Source organism: Acinonyx jubatus, chromosome A2 (assembly GCF_027475565.1).
Source record: "Acinonyx jubatus isolate Ajub_Pintada_27869175 chromosome A2, VMU_Ajub_asm_v1.0, whole genome shotgun sequence".
In the NCBI taxonomy this organism is placed as follows: domain Eukaryota; kingdom Metazoa; phylum Chordata; class Mammalia; order Carnivora; family Felidae; genus Acinonyx; species Acinonyx jubatus.
Genome location: NC_069383.1, coordinates 110,986,075 through 111,006,470, shown reverse-complemented (window position 1 = coordinate 111,006,470; position 20,396 = coordinate 110,986,075).

Below are 20,396 nucleotides of genomic sequence, written 5' to 3'. Positions count from 1 at the left end.
CAAATCACATATCTGATAAGGAACTAATACCCAAAATACATAAAGGACCCCAAAAAATCCAACAGCAAAAAACCCAAAACCCAGAAACCAATCCAACTGAAAAATGGCCAGAGGATCTGAACAGACGTTTTCCCAAGAAGACATACAGATGGCCAAGAATCACAGGAAAAGATGCTCAACATCACTCTCATCATCAGAGAAATGCAAATCACAACCACAAATGGGGTATCACCTCACACCTGTTAGAATGGCTAGTACCAAAAAGACAAGAGATAATAATAAGTGTTGGCAAGGATGCGGAGAAAGGGGAACCCTCATGCACTGTGGGTGGGAATGTAAATTGGCGCAGCCACTGTGGAAAAAAGTATGCAAGTTCTTCAAAAAACTAAAAGTTGGGGCACCTGGGTGGCTCAGTTGGTTAAGCCTCCTACTTCGGCTCAGGTCATGATCTCGAGGTCTGTGAGTTCAAGCCCTGCGTCAGGCTCTGTGCTGACAGCTCAGAGCCTGGAAACTGCTTCAGATTCTGTGTCTCCCTTTCTCTCTGCCCCTCCCCCGCTCATGCTCTGTTCCTCTCTCTCTCTCTCTGTCTCTCTCTCTCTCTCTCAAAAATAAATAAACATTAAAAAAATTACAGAAAAAACACTAAAAACAGAACTACCATATGATCCAGCAATTCTACTTCTGGATACTTATCGAAAGGAAATGAAAACATGAAGTTTTCATAAGTCAGAGAAAGATAAATATACAGTCTCTCTTATTTATGGAATCTAAAAAAAAAAAAAATTAAAACCGAATTCATAGATACAGAGAGCAGAGTGCCAGCAACCAGAGGTGGGAAGCAGGTGTGGGCAAGATGGGTGAAGGGGGTCAAAAGGTACAAACATCTTGTTACAAAATAAATAAGTTGTGGGGATGTAATGTACAGCATGGCTACTACAGTTAACAATACTGCACTGCGTATTTGAAAGTTGCTAAAAAGAGTAAATCTTAAAAAGTTCTCACCACGAGAAGAACATTGTAAAAAAAGTAGGTGGTGATGGATGTCACCTAGACATGGTGGGTGGTGATCATATCACACACATACACGTATCGAATCATGTTGTACTAAAGAACCTAATGTAACATGTCAATTATATCTCAGAAAAATACAAAATGTGTGGCACCCAGGACTCCTTCCTCCCGGGAGCCTTACCCAGCCCCAGCCCCTTCTCCCCACCCTCTCCGGCTCTGTGCCCATCCCCAGCCTCGCGATTATGGCAGCCTTTGGGTTAGCATCACCATAATGAAAGCACAGGGAGTTTTGAGACTATGTAACAGGTGATGGTCAGGATGTGGCCTCACCCTGTAGGATTCCAGGGTCCCAGGTGTTCCCTCATCCTACTCTGACAATCCAGGCATGGGACCAGGTGGCCCTGCCCAGGATGCTGGATCTGAAGCTCATCTTGAGAGGCCAAGATGTATGGATTCATTCCGGGAACTTCAGGAGTTCCCTGGGGTCCTGGCGGGGCTGCGTTCTCGGTCCCAGCACGGTTCTCCAGGCCTCCTGTCCACTCTGTGAAGCCCCCAAAAGCTTTCTGCGTTCATTAGGATTGTGTTCAGCTGCATATAACAAGCTTGACCAAACAGTGTTTTGGTTTTTCGGGAGGGCGGCAGGCTGGGGCGGGGCAGCTGCTAGGGGCATTCATCAAGGACTCAAGCTCCTTCCGGCACCTGGCCCACTGTCCTTAGCGTGTGGTGTCCATCCTCACGCAGGAAGGAAGAAGATGGGAGGGTGAGGGAAAAGGCCTGTGCTGGCATTTTTAGGAAAGCAATAGCCTTTTAAGAACCCACCAAGTGGACTCCCATTTATATCCCATCGAGCAGCATGGGGTCCCATGGCCACCTGCAGCAGGAAGCAGGTCTGGGAAAAGAGCCCAAAGGCCATATGGTCCCCCTGAACCAAACTGGGGGTCTGTTAGCAGGGAGGGAGGAGGGGAAAGGTATGGGGCAGACGGTTAACAGCACCTAATTAACACAACTTCCAAAACATTTCTCTTCTGCCCAACCAGGGCAGCTTCTGGGCAATTGTAACTAAGGTCCACAATTGATGTATGGGGGCACCGAATCCAGTCTGAGGATGCCAGGAATCCCTCCCCAGGGAAGTGACGTTTGAGCTAAGGCCTGAAGGATAATGGATAACTCAACAAAACAGGGCGGGAGATTTTCAGGCAGAAGGAATAGGATGAAGGTCCTGAGGAAGAAGACAGAAGGGGATATTTGAGGAAAAGAAAAGTGTGACCCGAGAACAGAGGGCAAGGGGCAGGGGAGGGGAGAAAGGGTCAGAATGACAGGAGAGGGCTGGCATGTAAGCCCCGTGGGCTGCGGAAGGCTCTGTGACTGCCCGATGAGCAATGACACCATCCCAGAGTTTTCTGCAAGAGAGGAACATGACTTTTACAGATCAACCCGTTGCAAGGGGGCCAAGAATGGTGTGCGTGTATTAGTCAGGATAAGTTAACCCTGTAACAAAGAGCTCACAGTCACAGTGGATTCAACCACTGAGGTTTACTTCTCACTCATGCCACCTTTCAATGCACAGTGCTCAGGGCTCAGCTCCATGCAACCGTCCAGGGACCCAGGTCCCTTCTGTTTTGTGCACGTCCACTTCCAACGTGGCCACCAAGGTCACCTTGGCATCACCCATGAAAACAGAGGCCGTGTGGAAGATAATGCAGGCTTTGGGCGGCCAGGCCTGGACACGCCTCTGCCCACATTCTTTTGGTCATAATTCAGTTACTTGACCAGCTAACTGCAAGGGAATGTGGCCTTGTGGAGTGCCCAGGAAGACAGGAAGGGACACCTGGCAAGGATGTTTTTGTGCACCTAGTAGTCTCTGCCATAGTCTGCCCCTTTGGCCGACACGTATCATGAATGTCTTCCCTTCTACACGTAGAAAATACTTTCTCCCCAAGGAGACACCCCAAGGTCCCATCTGGTCACTACATGGTCTGATGGCCCATGAACTAGAAAGCAAGCATATTTGTTGCCCTCTGACATGCACACAGCGTGTGATGACCAGAAGTAAGGCAACCCCAGTGAAAACTCCCATTCAGGAGGGAGAAGAATAGAAGATACCAGAAGCAAGTGGTCCTCTGCCTAGTGTAAGGCAGGGATTGCTAAGGATGTCCCCTAACTCGATGCTGGCTATGCTTTCTTAGGGAACTCCTCGTCCATCTTCCTCCATGTCCCCTGGCTCCAGCCTTTAGGGGGTAAAGTAGGGTGCCCCTTGGCCACTGAGGAGTTTCCAGAGGTTGTTTCCTGTTTGTGGAGAGCTGGGGGCCCAAAGGATACTTTAAGCTTCAATCAAAGACTCTTTTTAGTCCAGGATCATTGTTTCTTTAGCAATGCAACTCCCTCCAAACCTAGGTTTCTGATCTATTTCTTCCAGTCAATTCCAAGGGCCAATAATCATGTCCAGAGCTCTTTCCTAAGACTTAATTGTCCAGTCAGAGCCACACAATTTGTTTTCTCCCCACTTACTGCTTCCCTGCCTCTTCCTCCCCACTGAATCATGACAACCTTGAGGCTATAGTAACTGAAGAGAAATGTCACATCCAGGGCGCCTGGGTGGCTCAGTCGGTTGAGCGTCTGACTTCAACTCAGGTCATGATCTCGCAGTTCGTGGGTTCGAGCCCCACGTCGGGCTCTGTGCTGACAGCTCAAAGCCTGGAGCCTATTTCGCATTCTGTGTCTCCCTCTCTCTCTGCCCCTCCCCCACTCATGCTCTGTCTCTCACTCTCTCTCAAAAATAAATAAACATTTAAAAAAATTAAAAAAAAAAAAGAAAGCAATGTCACATCCTTCACCTGGTCTTCATAGCAGCCTAGGGTTTTTCTCAATCTCATCTCCTACTGGTTCAGATTCAGACTTGGTTGCTTTTCCAAGCCTGAAAAAGAAATCCCTCTGTATCCCTATTGTTTCTGCTTCAAACCAGCTGCCCCCCCCCCCATCTCTCTCCTGTGATACCTCACAATGCAGTCGGTAGGGGCCAAGACATGCAAATCCGAATGCATTGCCTCTTTGCAACGACTTCCCCTGGATCTATGGCTCAGCACCCACGTGCTCTGTCTCCCAAGCAGCCCAGGCAGCAGCCCTGCCAGGTATTTTGCCCCTTTCCACCACATTTCAAAGACTCTTCCTATCAGTTTCCACACGGTCACTCAACAGCTAAGCCAATGGCCACATATTTAGGTCCTTATGATAACACTGCATTTCAAATGACCAGTTTCTGTAGCAGTAAGGGAAAGCTGAGAGCAGCAACAAACAGCCCCGCAGTCTCCGCGGTTCGTCCGCGTAGGTCTATTTCTCACTCTTGTCATCGCTCAAGGAGGTTTGGCCAAGGAGCTCAGCTCCACGTAGTCACTTGGGGGCCCAGGGTCCTTCCATCTTGTGGCCTGGGGACTGTGTGGCATCTGTGTGGCCTGGAGACTTCCCCGGCATTGTCCAGCCAGCCAGCGGAGACGAACCGTGTGGGGGAGGAGGACAGACCTGGAAGGGGCACGCGTCACCTATGCCCACAGCCCAGTGGCCGGAACACAACCGCAAGCCGGCCTAAGAGATGTGTTTGTCGGTGTGCACAAGAAGAATGGGAGGATGCTGGATTTCAGATTTGGAGGGTAGAGGGTGCCCACAGACACCTCCCTCTGCGTTCCCTTGGCCTGGATGCCTATATTCACCCTGGGACACACCTGCACATCCTCCACGGTTCTCCTCCATGCCACCATTGTGACACTTCCCTCCCCCGGGCAGAAATGGCAAATCCCTGCCTGCACCCACCCTCTAGTCTATATAGGCCTCTGCCTGACATTCCTCACTAAGGATGCCAGTTGTTCCCCGAATTGTTTCCCAGAGCTCCCATCGTCTCCCTGTGCCCAGCAAGGTACCGCACAGAGCCTGGCATGGGAGATGCACCGGTCAGCATCTGTCAAAGAAATGAACGTCAACAGGGATTCTAGCTCCCCGAAGCAGGTGGTTCCCTTGGTTTATACTTCTTGCCAGCTGGAAGGTGTATTGGATATCCCTTGTCCCCTGCCTGGCATGCCCTGGGCCACATTCTCACTCCAGCTGTGGCCAGGACAACCAGTTCTGCATTGGTATAACCCAAACACCTCACATGCTGCCCCCAGTGATCTCCCCTGGACTTTCCTGAAGCTATCATGTGTGACATGATGAAGGCCGGAGCCACGCTGAAATGCAAGCAGGCCTGGGTGCAGGGCGTGCCCTCCACTCCATTGGAAGCTTAGCCAGTGACCCATGGAAGCCCCTCTTCCACCCCTCGGGGGACGATCCTGGGGTGCTCTACAGGATCCTCAGTGGGTCCCCAGGAAAATCGGGCCCTAGTCACCCACAGCAGCTATTGGCTCAATAATGCCCCCGTGGACTGGCCTCCCTCTTCTCTGCCTCACCCCAGTCTTCCATTCCTAGTCCCTATCCCTAGTCCCTAGTCCCTATCATGCCCCAAAATAAACCACCAGGTTCTAAACCCTTGCCTCAGGCTCTGCTTTTGGGGAGAACCCAGGCTAAGAGGTCAAGTGACTTTGCCTGGACAGGAAGACCCATCAGCCCCTAGAAATTGGCCAGCACAGGGAGAACCCCACATTTGAGTCGTGTGCTACTAATGGAAGGGACGGTCATTCCCTAGGCACCCCTGACCCAGTCCAATCCAGCTGGCACGAGCTTTGTTGGCTCCAAATGTCTTTTGCAGGCTCATCTCCCTGCTTTGGGGATTGAGACATATGACCGTCACATGGTAGAGGATGACCAAACCCTCAGCTTGGCATTCAAGACTCCCAGAGTCAGGCTTTCATCCACCTACCCTCTTACTTCATCATTCCCTGCTCATTGTGTCCCCTAACAATCTCCACTGTTTGGGGGTGAGTTCTGTTCCTCTGAAATTCATACGTTGATGCCCTAACTCCCGGTACCTCAGAATGTGACTGTCTTTGGAGATACAGTATTTAAAGAGGTAATGAAGTTAAAATGAGGTCATATAGGTGGGTCCTACCCTAACACAACCTGACCGTGTCCTTATCAGGAAAGGAGATTAGGACACAGACACAGACACAGACAGAAGCGAGACCAGGTGAAGACACCCATAAAAGATGGTTGCCTACACACCAAGGAGAGAGGCCTCAGAGAAGACCAACCCAGCTGACATCCTGAGCTCAGACTTCCAGCCTCTGGCATTGAGAGATAATAAATCTCTGTTGTTGACGTGGCTGGGCCTGAGGAACTTTGCTATGAGAGCTCTAGCCCACACACCCACCTCCATAGCTTTGTCCCTGTCCCAGAAGGCCCTCAGGTGCCTCCTGAGCAACCCGGATCCTACCCTTCTTCTGGAGCTCACACCCCGCCACCTCTGGTTGGACCTCTTACCTGGTGTGGAGCAAGTGATTCCCCCTTTCTGTACCTGCAGAATCGCATAACCACACTGGAGAATGTAAGGTAACATATATCAGGCGGAGTGTTTTCAGAAACAAAGACTCCGTCGCAGCAGCTCTGCTCAGAGAATGTTCTGGCTGACCCTGAGCATGACTCTAACTTCCCTGGCTCCCTGCTCCCCATTCAACCCAGCCCTGTGTCTGGGCCTCACACCCACCTGCTGCTCCTGGCCTGGGAAAGCCTGAGCAGGACACACACTCAGCCAGTGGGGCCCCAAGCCTCTCCTGCTCCGGCTCCAAGGCCTCAGCCCCCTCTGTCAACTTGCAGCACGATTTTGACGCCTTTTGATTCTGTCAAGTCAGGTTCTGGAGACAACGCATTCAGTGTGTCAGGCCCTGTTTAGGGAGAACCCAGAAAAATTACTGGATATGCAGATGGCATGCAAACGACCTGTTTCAAAACCCAGAAAAATTACTGAATATGCAGATGGCATGCAAATGACCTTCTTCAAAGCAGAGAGTGTTCCCTTTGGCATCCTTACAGGGCCTGCTTCAGTGAGTCGATAAAAATGCCCTTGAGGGGCACAGCAACGGTTGGCATGGAAACAGGGCTTCTAGGGTGCTTGAGGAGACGTCAAAGCAGCCCTGGAATCAACTATGTCAAACATCCCTTCCCTGCTGTCTTGTTCACACTCGAAATTGGCACTTCAGCTGGAGAGAGCATTATCTTGGCCACTGGAGATAAGCTTCGGATTGTGAGCTCCCAGTAGGGATTCAAGAGATTTGCCTCTGAATGGATTTCTGTTCCCCCAAAATGCATTTTCATTTTCGAGTTACACAGCCCTGAGTTTGAATCTTGGCTGCCAAGTGCCCACCTGCAGGACTTCAGCCAGGCTCCCAAATGCCCTGGAGACTCCACGTCCTCGTCTATGAAATGGCCGTGTGTAGGGGGAGCTGGCCTGAGGATCCCCCGTGCAGGAGGGGTCAGTACCACCCGACCCAGCGCTGGCTAGAAGCTGCCGAGGCCAGGGACCTGGCCTGGGGCAGGGTGGGGGTCTGCCTCTGTGGGCCCAGAACCAGACCCAGTGCACATAGTAAACGCTCAGCAAACACTGCGCCCTCCTTCCTTCCTTCCTTCCCCTGCCATCTGTACATCTCATGGCTATTTTATTCGTGTTCCGGGTGAAATAAAACAAGTTAAAGCAGAGCATGAAATCTGAGGAGGATTCCACCTTAAGGGGAAAAAAAAAAATCCACCCTCTGCAATAACAAATAGTTGGAGCTGGTGCATCACTTGGGTGAAATTGTTACCCCTCGAGACAAGTCCAAACTTTTCAGCATTATGAAAACTCCGAGGATCGCTTTGCTACCGAAAATTTATGGCCCCCAAATCATTCCTAAAAGACAGCGCACATTCCCAACCGAGGGTTTCCCTCTGGTACAAACAGCTCCTCTCTCCACGCGGCTGCATGCAGGGTGCACGTCCCGCATTTCTGCCTGAAGTGTCTGCTCTGTGGGGCCCGGGTGAGGCCCAGCACATAGTACACGCTCAACAAACATTCCGTCTTTGTGCATTTCTGCCTAGTTACGGCGCCAAAAGACAGCTGGGGAGGGTCCCCTTCCCCTGCCACCCCAGCCAGCCCCACAAACAGAATCACAGTTCAAGGCACATGCTCACTCAGTAGGCGGTGAGTCAAGTGCCCTCACACCCCTCCTCCTCTACAAAATGCTTTCACCCTTGAAGATGAGAAACTAGAACATGCCTGCACTGAAAGGAAACTTTTAAACCTCTAGGTGATGGTTCACCCGTGAGGTTTATGGATGGGGAAAACCGAGGCTCAAAGAAGCGCATGGAAAATTCTGCCAGGACCACACAGGAGTGGAGCTGGGATCTGGACCCCTGGTCACTTTGAACCCAAAGGCCTGGCTCATTCATTTCTCCCCAACAGATCCCTTAGGAAGTGCTTGACATCCAGGGTTGGCCAGCAGGGATTTGAGTTAAGAGACCCACACCCAACTGGCAATGCACGGCTCTCCCCATGGGCACCCCGATAATATCTCTGAGAAGAATATTGTCATCCACCCCCAAGAGTTGGGGCATTAGGGAAAGCACATGGTCTTGCATCACAACTGACTTCAAAGAAAGACAGGTGTCCCCTGCTCAAGAACATCCATGGCTCCCCATTGCCACAGTCTGGTCTGGGCGCCTCAGGCCACATCCTTGGCCCCCTGCCAGCCCCTCCCCCATCACGACCAGAGGCCCTCCCTGACAACCTGCAGTCTGACCAGGCACCTCTTTCATTCACATACTTCCTTCCCCCTTCCCCTCATCTTTAGAAACTCCTGTCCAGACCCTCCTCAACTTCCTGGCCTCCCAGGAGGCCCTCTTGGGGGGACCAGGCCCTCCCACTTTTGGTCCCCTAACTTCCCTGCTACTCACCGAGCATGCCTGCCAGGTGCTTCCCCACACGAACACCCCCACGCCCCCACCACCTCTCCGTTTTGAGGCTTTGAGGGATGAGCAGCCCACAGACGTGCTGTCCTGAGAGGTTAAGTAACTTTTCCAAGCTCACACAGCTGGAAAGTGCCAGAACAAGGGCTTGGCCCCAGGTCTCTCTGGCTTCACAGATCACAGCTCAAGCTGTTCCCCAGGGCCCACTGCCTCCTTCTGACATAGTTTCCTGCGCTTTAGCTCCTCTCCATGCCTGTACTTTGAGGGTGAGGCCCCACGACTCTCCTACTGTCTCCACCAAGCTCAACTCTAGTCAGCTGTGACATCCCCTAAGCACAGACGAAATGCTGACAATGGCTGAGCTGAGCCCTCTCCGGGTACTACATGCTTTAGTCCACTCTGAGACTCGGAAAGGTTACGTGACTTGCCCAAGGTCACACGGCAGTTAGGAAATGGGGCAGGAACTCCAAAGCGGATCAATTCAGGCAAGTTAAGGGTCTCAAACTCCGGTGCTTCTGGGGGCCAGACAGAGCACATCAATAAGGGGGCCGGCAGGAAGGGGTGTGGGGGCTGGGGAACATGTCCTCCGCCCCACGGGGACCGACCCTCTCCCAGCTCCAGATGGTGCTGGTTAGCCGCGAGAAACACTGGCATGATAAAGTTTTTGATTCTCTTCAGGAAGGTGGAAATCAAGATTTTTATGGGAAACATAGTTTTTTGGGTTCTTTTAATGTTTATTTATTTTAGAGAGAGAGACAGACAGTGTGTGCACAGCGGGGGAGGGGCAGAGAGGGAGAGAGGGTCCCAAGCAGGCTCCACACTGTCCCCGCAGAGCCTGATGTGGGGCTTGATCCCACAAATCGTGGGATCACGGCCTGAGCCAAAGTTAAGAGTCGGACGCTCAACCAATGGAGCCACCCAGGTGCCCCGGGAAACATAGTTTTAAACGTTGACTGACACCGGCTCTGGATGCTTTGTGTCACTCAGGGAACAACAAAGAAAAACGCCTCCCAGGTCTGCCCCAAGCACGAAAGCCGCTGTTAACGGAACTGGAGATTCTTTTCACATAAGACTGCGCGCGCGCTAGCATGCAGCCCTTTTACAGACGAGGACTGAGCCCCAGAGATGTCGGTGACAACCTGCCGTCACACAGGTGGCCACGGCAGAGCCTGTCAGCCCGTCCCTTGGCCAAAAAATGAAAGACTCAACAAATGCTGCCTGACTCGACTGCAGGTGCACCAGCCATGGGGCGGCTCTGGAGAGAGGCCAGGGACCAGGGCACAGGCCTCTCTGTGGGCTCAGCAGGCGGACCTAAGGTCTCTGGGCCTCAATTCAGCCACGTGCAAAACGGGGGAAATAACATTGCCTGTTCCTGCTTCTGTCTTCGTGAAGATGGTAAAAGGAGTGATGGGCTGAACGGATGAGAAGGGACATGTTCCCTCTCTGTGTCGAACAGAGCTTTACAGGGCTGCAAAGCTGGAACAGAGCCTGGGTGTCACAGCCCCCCGGCATTTAAAACAAGTACAGGACTCCATCTCTGAGGCCCAGGGGCAGGCACCACATTGTACGGACCAGGAGGCCGAGGCGTGGCAAAGTTCGGTGAGTGGCTGGCAGACTGGAGACCCGGAGCCCCTGGGACAGGCCCCCGGGCTCAGCGAGCTGTCACTATTGCCCAGGCCCCACTCACTGCTCCCTTTGAAGTTCAAAGAATGGGCCTCGCCCCTTCCAAGCAGGCAATAAATCAGGCAAGAGAAAGGAAACTGTCCACCTGGGCTGAGTTATGGTGGCCATGGCGAGACAGCCCTCACCCTCTGGGACTGTGGGCCCCAACCGTACCTGTTTCTCTGGCCCCCCTCCAGCCCCTTACCTGCCCGACCAACCCCTTCGTTACCCCCGAGCCCATCAGCCAGCCCAGCTCCTCCATTCCCAGTTCCCCTAAAACCAGAATCTGTGGCTTGAGGTCCCTCTACACCTTCTCTATTAAGGAGTGGATGAGCCCATGCTTGCACACCTCCTATGATGGGAAGCTCACTCCCGTGCCCAGCCGGCTTTGGCTTAGACAAAGCACTTCTTCCCACAGGATTTCAGATTGGCTTCCCAGTGTCCCTCCTACCTTCACTCCTGTGGGCTGGCCCACACTCTGGGTTACAGGCCTCCCCCCCCCCCAACCCCAAGACAGCCCTGCAGAGGTAGGGAGGGCCACACAGCCTCCTCAGGTGGCTCTCATTTTCTCAGAGGTACCTGGGATGGTCACAAGGGACCTCTGGGTTTGCAGGTCTGAACTCAGGGATGAGGGTGCATTTGTAGGGGTGATTTGTACTCAGGGCTGTGGACTTGTGGGTAGATGAGGGGGTCAGGCACAGAGAAGTGTGCATGTTGGAGGGGCATAAAGGAGTGTGTGGTGTGTGATCCTAGGGTGGCCATCAGCACCCAAGAACACGGACCTGAGAGCATGTCTGTCCAGCAGTGTTTGTGCACGCACATGGGCGTGGGTCAGAGGGTGGGCGCGTGTGAGTGCGTGGCTGGGTGGGGGGTGCACTGGGGCCAGCAATTCAAGGGAACGAAGCACAGGTTGGGGAGGCTGTGGGGCTCCAGGGTGTATGTGAGAGTGTGAATGAGAGAAAGTGTGTGAGAGAGTGTGAGAGAATATGTGTGCGTGTGATTGGATCAGGGTACGAGAGAGTGTGCGTGTGAGCGTGTCAGTGTGAGTGAGTGTGTGTTTGTGAGACGGGGTGTGAGAGAATGCGTGTGAGTGAGCAAGCATGTCTGGGGAGGTGTGGCGTTAAGAGCGTGTGACCGTGTGTGTGGAGTAGAGAGAGGCTGGGGGTGTCTGAGGGGGCGGGCAGGCTGTGTCCCCCAGCCCCGGGGGGACAGCCCGGGGCAGGGTGACATCACTGGGCAGGAATAGCACTTGAGCTCATCTCCTGGATGTGGATCCGAGAAGGTCGCTCAGGAGAAGCCAAGTGTGGGCAGCAGGTTGGGGGGCAGGGGGGATGCGGCCTCTGCAGAGCGCGCCTCTGCCCAGGGACCACCAGGGTCTGGAGGGCAGAGGCAAGGGGCCTGGCTCCTGACTCCCCGGGGTCGCGGGGCTCTTGGATCAGCGGTGGGGGCGGCACTGAGGCTGGCGGTCATGGCTCAGACTCAGGCCCACCGCCTGATCCAGAACAAGCCAGTGCACCGGTCCCCCCTCTGAAGCGGGGGACTCACCCCCTCCTCCGAGGCTGCCAGGAGGGCAGCCCAGTCTGCCCGGCAGCTCCAGTCTGGCACTCTGTCCCTGCGGGGGCTGAACATGGCCAGCCGGTCTGGGGGACGGTGGGCCCGAGGCCTTCTCCCTTTGGGACCCTTGGGGCGAGTCAACCAGGGATGCAGTCGACACCCGGAAGCCATACTGACCTGCCCACCTTCTCTCGCCCCATATTCGACCACTAGCAAGGCCTGTTGGTTCTCTCTCCTCCATCTCTCTTGGGTCCATCCTCCCAGCTCTCTGTCGCCATGGCAACCCCCGGGCTTCCCACCACCATTATCTCCTGACTGGACCAACACAGCGGCCTCCTCCTAGCCTCCTGTCCCTGTCTTGCCCATTGACATAACCCAATAGGCACCTGCATATGCACATCCCCCCGGGCCTTCTACAAGCCATACTCACACACATCACTTGCCAAGCCAGGTCCCCTCTGGCCTGGCTCAGGCCAGGTTTCTGTACCTGTCCCCAACCAGGGAATATGACTATGTATGCTATTTGGCCCCAGCCCGCAGGGGCCCAGCCCCTGGAGCCGGGGAGGAGTCAGCATCCCAGAAGCACAAGAGCCATTAGAAGGGACAATGCGTGCTGAAGAACACAGCCCCTGTCCTCCCTCCCTTCCAGATTTCCGCTGGAAGTTTCCTCAATAAACCACAGGCACTGAACCCCTGCCTCAGGCTCTGCCTCTGGGAAGCAGCCTAAGCTGTGAGGGTGGCAGCGGGAAGACTGGGTGGAGACAAGGCAAAGGGACCCTCTGGCCACAGACAACAGAGTTCTGAATGCATCTGAAGGCAAGAGGAAGGAGACCCGGGTGTGCAGAGAGGGAAGCTGCTCGGGAGAGGGCTTCCCGATGGAGCTATGTGCTTCACTCCCCGTGTTAAGTGTCAGAAGGCACCAAACGACATTCAGCATCAACTTGGAGAAAAATCTCGCCTAAGAAAGAGCAGAGCCAGCCAGTCAGCAAAACTAACCAAGGGCCTGCTACGTCCAGGCCCTCCTCTGGGGTGTGGGGAGGGCAGACACACACAGACGAGAGAAGGCACAGCTCCTTCAGCCTCACTTGCCTTGTTTTCCTTCCTTCCTTTCCTCCTTCCTTCTGTCTGTCCTTTCTCTCCAGATCACTTCTCAGTCTCTACAGCCTTGCAGATCCTGTGTACAACAGATTTAACAGAACAACTAGACATTGTTGGAACCCTAAGAGAGAATAGAAGGCAAAGAGCTCTGGAAAAGCCCAGAAGAGGGAGGTATTGAGTCAGACTGCAAGTCTGGGAAGGCTCTGGGGAGTGGACCTCAAAGCCAAGTCCTGAGAGAGAGGGGATGACAGGTGGAGGGGGATCTGGGTGTGGACAAGAGGAAGGGGTTAATTTTTGGCAGGCAGCATCCAGACTCTCTCCTAATACCCCGAGAGGTCCTCAAGAACCTCTCCTTTCCTACTCCTGGGAGCCTCTTGGCAGAAGGGGATGCCCATCTCCAACCACAGAGTCTAAGGCACCAGCTTCTCCTCTCCCTGCCCTAGGGTAACCCCAGATGGGCATAGATCTGAGCTGGGCTAGCCAGATGCTGCAGCCAGGACTCGGGGTCTTGAGAGGCACCCAAGAGCTGAGGAAGGCGATGGAAAGGAGAGGCTGGGAGGCAAGCAGCCAAGCAGGTGAGCACATGGTCTCTGATGAGTCTCCAGAGAACCCTCCAGATCACCTCTCCCCCTTTTCAAAAAACACAATTTCAAGATTTGGTCCTTGTGAGGCCCACTCATTTTTGTTTTGTTTTTGTCCCTTACTCTGTAGACATATATCTGTAGACTATAAACAGTATTGTGACTGTGGGTATTAACTGCGAGTATCCTTTTTGTAGCTTGCCTCTCTGGCTCCACATTGTATTTTTTAAGATTTATCCATGTCATTTGTAGCTCAAGTTCATTCATTTCAACGGCTATATGACTATTCCAAAATGTGAAGACCTCACAACTGCCCCCAGTGGAGTCATTGACTCGAGCGCAATAACACAAACTTATGCTTTAAGTGACTGAGTTCTGGGTTGTTTTGTTATGCAGCAGTAGCTAACTGACACAGGTGTAGGGGTCTTCAGGATTTTGCTACTACAGGCGGTATAGCAGAAACCAATCTTGTGTCTCTTGGTGCCCACGAATACAAGCAATTCTGAGAATTTCCCTCAGAGGTAGTATCGCTGTAGAGCAGTTTATGCACTACCAGCCTGCCTGGATATTCTGGCTCACTTTCCAGTTAGGTCCTCCTGACTCTAATGGGTCTGTAAATTCCCACCGTCTCTTCAATAAAACCCCTTTTATTCAAGTCCCCCAGAGTTGAGCCCGGCCTAGATAAGAACCACCGCGCTGACCACCAGCTTGTAAGCAATAATAAATGGGTGTTGTTTTACGTTGCTTCTGGGGTGGTTTGTTACATGGCAATCACTGACACAGACAGCTGTCTCAATGTAGCCATCAGCTGAAAGCATCCATCCAGCTCTTTAGATACTAACCCTTTATGATGACAGAGGGAACACGGAATAACAAAGAACCACACCTGGACAGGTTAGTTAGAGCATTCTCATGCAAAAAAATAGTGACAACCAGAGTCCTTCAAATAAAGTCACTCAACTGGGGCTCAGAATAACTTACATGTGGTCCCAGCTCTCCTACTGGGTTATCATGAGAAGTAGGGCAGGTCCCTTTCCATCTCGGAGTCTCAGTATTCCTGTCTGTAAAATAGGATGCCAACCCCTAATTCACAGGCATAGTGTGAGGATTACGTGAAATAATGGGATTGGGTAGGGTTGGATTTCAGTTCCTCTGCCCCTGGTGGATTGAGTGGCATACAGCAAGCCCCTGGATCCCTTTCTGGATCTCTTCATCTGTAGTTTGGGAGTAATCATCACTACTTCAGGAGATTTGTGGAGCAAATGACCGAATGAACGTCAGATCTTCACATCAGAAAGGTTGCTTTTGGTGGCAAGTAACAGAAAAACAAATTTTAACAAGTCCAAACTGAAAGGGGGGTTTATTACATTTATTAAATCACCTAACAGAAAATTCTAAGGGTGGATGACTTCAGGCAGGGCTCGATCAAGGCTCCAGCTTTGTTTCGCTGTGACCCTTTCTTCTCTACATTCCTTTGGATGTTGATTTGGTCCTTAGGGTGACCTGTCCCCATGCACTGGTTAGCTTAGGTACTCATGGATCCATCACTATGATAAACAGGGTGGGATTGTCCCAACTGGCTTGGGCCAATCCGTGTCCATGCTAGAGCTAAAGTGGAGACAGTCACCTCCAAAATCTCATGACCACTGCTTATGAGGAGGGGAGAGAATAAATGCTGGGATTTCCATAATTAGGACTCTGGCAAGTGCCGAGTCCCATGCTAGACACATTGCATAAGGTGACACCACTCCTATCGTGATCATGTCCCTGTCTGGACCTTAGTTTCTCTGCCGTAATACAAGGGACTGCCTGGATGGTGTCTATAGACCTCCACCCTCCACCCCACCCCCTCCAGACTCGCAGAGCCTAGGTTTTGATAGACCACTTTGAGGCTTAGGTGGGAGGCTAGAGCTCACCACCTGCCATTCACGGGGTGGAGTGGACTCCACGGGCAAATGCCTCTGAGCAGAACAAATTGCTAGGGCATTGTTTCTCTTTCTCAGGGTGAATGATTTCCAGGGGCTTACTGAGGTGGGTGAATGATTTCCTTGCCCTGCCAAGCCCTTTCCAAGACTATAATTGCATTTCTAGTGATAAATTCTCGACTGGAGCCCCCCAGCAAGGGCCAGGCTGTGGCAAACTCCAGTTTCCACATCTGAGGCCATCTGTCTGCTGCCCAGCCACCTCCCGATCTTGCATCTAGCACTGCATCATCTCATAACCACGTCGCTGCCAGCCACATGTGGCCATTTAAATGGAAAATTCAGTCCTCAGTCACACTAGCCATATTTCAAGCGCTCAGTGGCCATATGGCTAATGGGTACCTTTGGACAGCGCAGACATGACATTTCTATCATTGCAGAAAGTTCTACTGGCCAGTCTACCTCCAGCAGAAATTTAATGGGAGACCTCAAGCCAGTCCCTTCACCCCTCTCTCAATGTCCTTTCTGGCTCTGAGCCTCAGTTTCCTCCTCTGTCAAATGGGGGTGATAAGGCTAGCCTTAGAGGGACAAATTCACAAGAGCTGGGGAATGCTGAGCCAAGGGCCAATAGTCACTGGAACATGGTCTAGAGTTCAGGCTCCTGCCACCCCAGATGTGTGGCAGAGTAAATGTAATATTTGAGCAGACATCACACAGTAGATTCGGTTGGGTGTTCACACATTAGTCATTTGTTCTTTCTGCTTATTTATTTATAGGACCCTCATTTTTCACTAGGGCTAAAACGCACAGTCTGGGGGAACGAAGGATGAGTGGACCAGCTAATCATGGCACTCTCACGATCATTTGCCTGTCACTGGTCAAGGGCTGACATCAGCAGAGGTGTGCTGGAGGCTTCTGAGAAAATGTCTCCTATCTGATAAGAGACACACACACGAGAAGAAAGTCACATTGGACCTTGCTCTCACCTCCCACTTCAACTCTATGGTGGCTGGCACTTCAGCAGCCATTTTGGAACCATGAGACACAACCCTGAACGAAAGGTGAACAACGCTGAGGCAGCTACGTGGGAGAACTGGGTCCCTGATGTGTCTGTTGAACCCCTGAACCCACACTGACCCCCCCTCACCTCCAGACTTCATGTAAGGCAAAAATAAATGTCCGTGATGGATGGACTTCTCACAGCCAAAAGCACCCTAAAGTGGTTCTCATGCAGGGGCGAGTCAGGTTGGCAAGATGCACAGGTCCATTCCCAGCAGAGAGAACAGTATGTGTGAGGGTGCAGAGGTGCAGAAGGAGTGCTGCATCCCTGGAAGTGTGAGAATAGCCTGTGGCTGAGGGCGTAGCTGCTGCCAGAGCTGGGCAAGTCTGCGCGGTTGCAGGCTGGTGGGGCAGGGGGACAGTGGAGCGTTTTAAGGACCAGCTCTGAGTTACAGGGTGAACTGTGGGTGGGGGCGGGGTGATGGGGGAGCGTGGCGGGGGCAGGGGGCGCGGGGGAGAAGCCAGGGAGGAGGTGAGAGGGAGGATGGGGAGGAGGTGAGAGGTTTGGGAGGGTGGGGAGGGAGGAGCAAGCAGGTGTTGATGGCTGAGGGACTGAGGCAAGGTGCAGAGGAGGAGCTGAGAATGCCTCGGGAGGGAGACAACTGAGAACAGGGCCCTGGGGATGAGGACGCCTGAGAGAGGGAGGAAACTGAGAGGAGACAGAGAAAGAGGTCTGAGAAAAGACCAGAGATAAGTGCAGAAAAGGTTTCCAGCAGGAGGGGTGGAGATATGCAGCCTCCCTCATTCCACGGCAGACGGGAGGCTGACCAAACTAAGCTGGGCCATGCTCCTCCTGCTCCACACCCTCCCGTGGCTCCCATCTTCCCGAGGTAAGAAAGAGCCAACATCCTCACAGCCACCTTTGATGCCCGAAGACCCCACTCCCCACCCCACCTCACCTGCCGCTACTCTCTCCTTACAGTTTGAGTCACACTGGCCTCCTTGGTGTTCATGGAATAGGCCAGGCATAGTTCCCCCCTCCAGGCAGGACTTGGCACTTCCTGTGCCCACTGCCTAGAACATGCTCCCTTTGAATCTTTGCAAGACTCATTCCCTCACCTCCTTCAGCGAGGTCTTCCCTGGCTACCTTGATAAGAGAGCCCCCTCCCAGAGTGCTCCCCAGCTCCCCTCCCCTCGGGTTATCCTTGTCCAGAGCCCCTGTGTGCAGGATGCTATATGTGTGCATACACAGCTGACCCTTGAGCAATGCAGGGGTTACAGGCGCCGACTCCCTATGCAATCAAAAATCCCTAAAAAAAAAAAAAGGGGGGGGGTGCCTGGGTGGCTCAGTCGGTTAAGCAGCTGACTTCGGCTCGGGTCATGATCTCGCGGTCCGTGAGTTCGAGCCCCGCGTCGGGCTCTGGTCTGACAGCTCAGAGCCTGGAGCCTGTTTCGGATTCTGTGTCTCCCTCTCTCTCTGACCCTCCCCCGCTCATGCTCTGTCTCTCTCTGTCTCAAAAATAAATAAACATTAAAAAAAATTAAAAAAAATCCCTGTATAACTTGTGACTGCCCCAGAAACTTAACTAGTAATAGTCTGCTGTTGACCAGAAGCCTTACTGATAACATAAACAGTCAATTAACACATTTTCTGTACGTTATATGTATGATATCCTCTGCTCTTACAATAAACTAAGCCAGAGGGAAGAAAATGTCACTAAGAAAATCATATAAAGAAGAGAAAATACATTTATAGTACTGTCCTGTATTTATCAAAAGGAATCCACGTACAAGTGGACCCACGCAGTTCAAACCTGTGTTGTTCAGGGGCTCGACGGGACTATAGCTACTTTTATATTTAGCAACTCGACTCGAGCTGAATGCCTGGCCCATAGGAGTGGAGGAGGAACATTTGCAGGGCTGCTGAGCGTATGAGGATCCAGCACAATAAAGACCACAAATATTCCTTCGGAGTTCGGCGACGAATCCGGAAAGCGGAAAGTGAGGAAATGGAGACAGCAGGTATGGACGAATCATTCAGAAGTTGGGGTGTGAAGGCAGAAAAGAAACAGGACACAGGGGAAAGGAAGTGAGGGAGGCCTTTCTTTCCCAGACGCATGTAGTTGACACAGGTTTAAACGCTGATGGAAGGAGCCAGTAGAGAAGGAGGAATTCAAGACACAGGGAGAGATGACTGGTGGAGAGGCTGGCCAGGGGCGGCGCGAAGGAGAGGGACCGAGAGCCTTGGAAGGCTGTGCCCGTAGAGGTCCGTTTTGTTACCCTAGCTCTGAAAGTGGTCCCTGCAACTGGTAATAAGCAGGAGAGTTAATAATAACATGTGGCATTTATCAGGTGCCTACTCTATTCCAGGCCCTGGGGGAAACTCTGCCATGTAGCTACAACCAAATACCAGGAAAAAACTGAGTCTCTCTTTGCAACGCTCCCTCCTTAGGGATAATGAGCATCATGTCAGCGTTGGTGTTTCCTCCTTTACTTGGCTACCAGGAAGCTCAAAGCCAAACTTGAAGATCAGCTTTTAAAACTGGGTAGAGAATTGTGTGGCCCATGAGCTGCCTTCTTATTTTCTTCCCCGACTTGACCACTAGTTAGATTTGTATCTTGTCTTGCCTGGAAGTTTTCGTTTGTCATTGCAAGTCTGTGGGGTTGCAGTTCATAGAAAATCTACCTAGCAGTGGATCAAAAGAAGACAGTACAATAAAACCTGGGGCTGTGAGGAACTTGGTGTGCTAATGTTCCGCGAGACGAACAAACATTTCTAATAAATTTTAACTTGATGAGCGAGTGATGTCTTATAATATGAATAGTACATGATGAAATGTCACACGATCTCAATGGAGCCAATGGTTCCTGAAATTCACTTTGATAAACAAGTGCTTTGGATAAGAAGCATGTTTCCAGAACGAATTGTGCTCACAAACCAAGGTGTTACAGTAGTTTGTGTTTCTCTCTCATAACCAGAAGCCAGGAAGTATATAGATCAGGCATAGGCAGCTAGGGACCTGGGCTCCCCCTCACTCTACTCTGCATTCCTTCAGGTGTGCTCCTTGAACTCATGCTCACAAGGTGGCTGCAGAACTCCAGCCTCAAATCCAAATCCCAGGCAGAAAAGACCTACCAGAGGATAAACAGTAAAATACGTTCCCTAAAAGTCCCTCCTAGCAACTTCTTCTTAGAACTCATCAGCGAGGGCGGTTTCCCATGCCCAATCGTACCTCAAGGGAAGCTGAGAAAGGTAGTTCTTTACCTGGGCAAAGTGCAGCTCTAAACAAAATCGAAGTTCAGTTACTGAGAAGAAGGGAAGATGGGTATTGGTTGGGTAAACGGCAGTATCTACCATGGTTAGCTACATTTTTCTCCTTCCTCTTTTATAGAATAAAGACAAGTACACATGTTGCAGTAGAGCATAAAAAGCCCTACCGTTGGCCAGGTAGCCATAAACTCTGTGTCTGTCTCATCTGTGGTTTTGTCTTCGGTTCCTCCAAAAGGAACCAAGCACCTCTCGCATGGAGATGTCATGATCCCCATCTTATAGGTGAGGAAATAGCTCTTCCAGGACCTCAGCACACATCTAACCACACAGTCATCGGGCTTAAGGTTATTATTCTGCAGAGGAGGGGACGTGGTCCAGAGACATCAAGTGACCTGCCCCAGATCACACAACTAAGTCATGGCAGACACTACAGGTCAG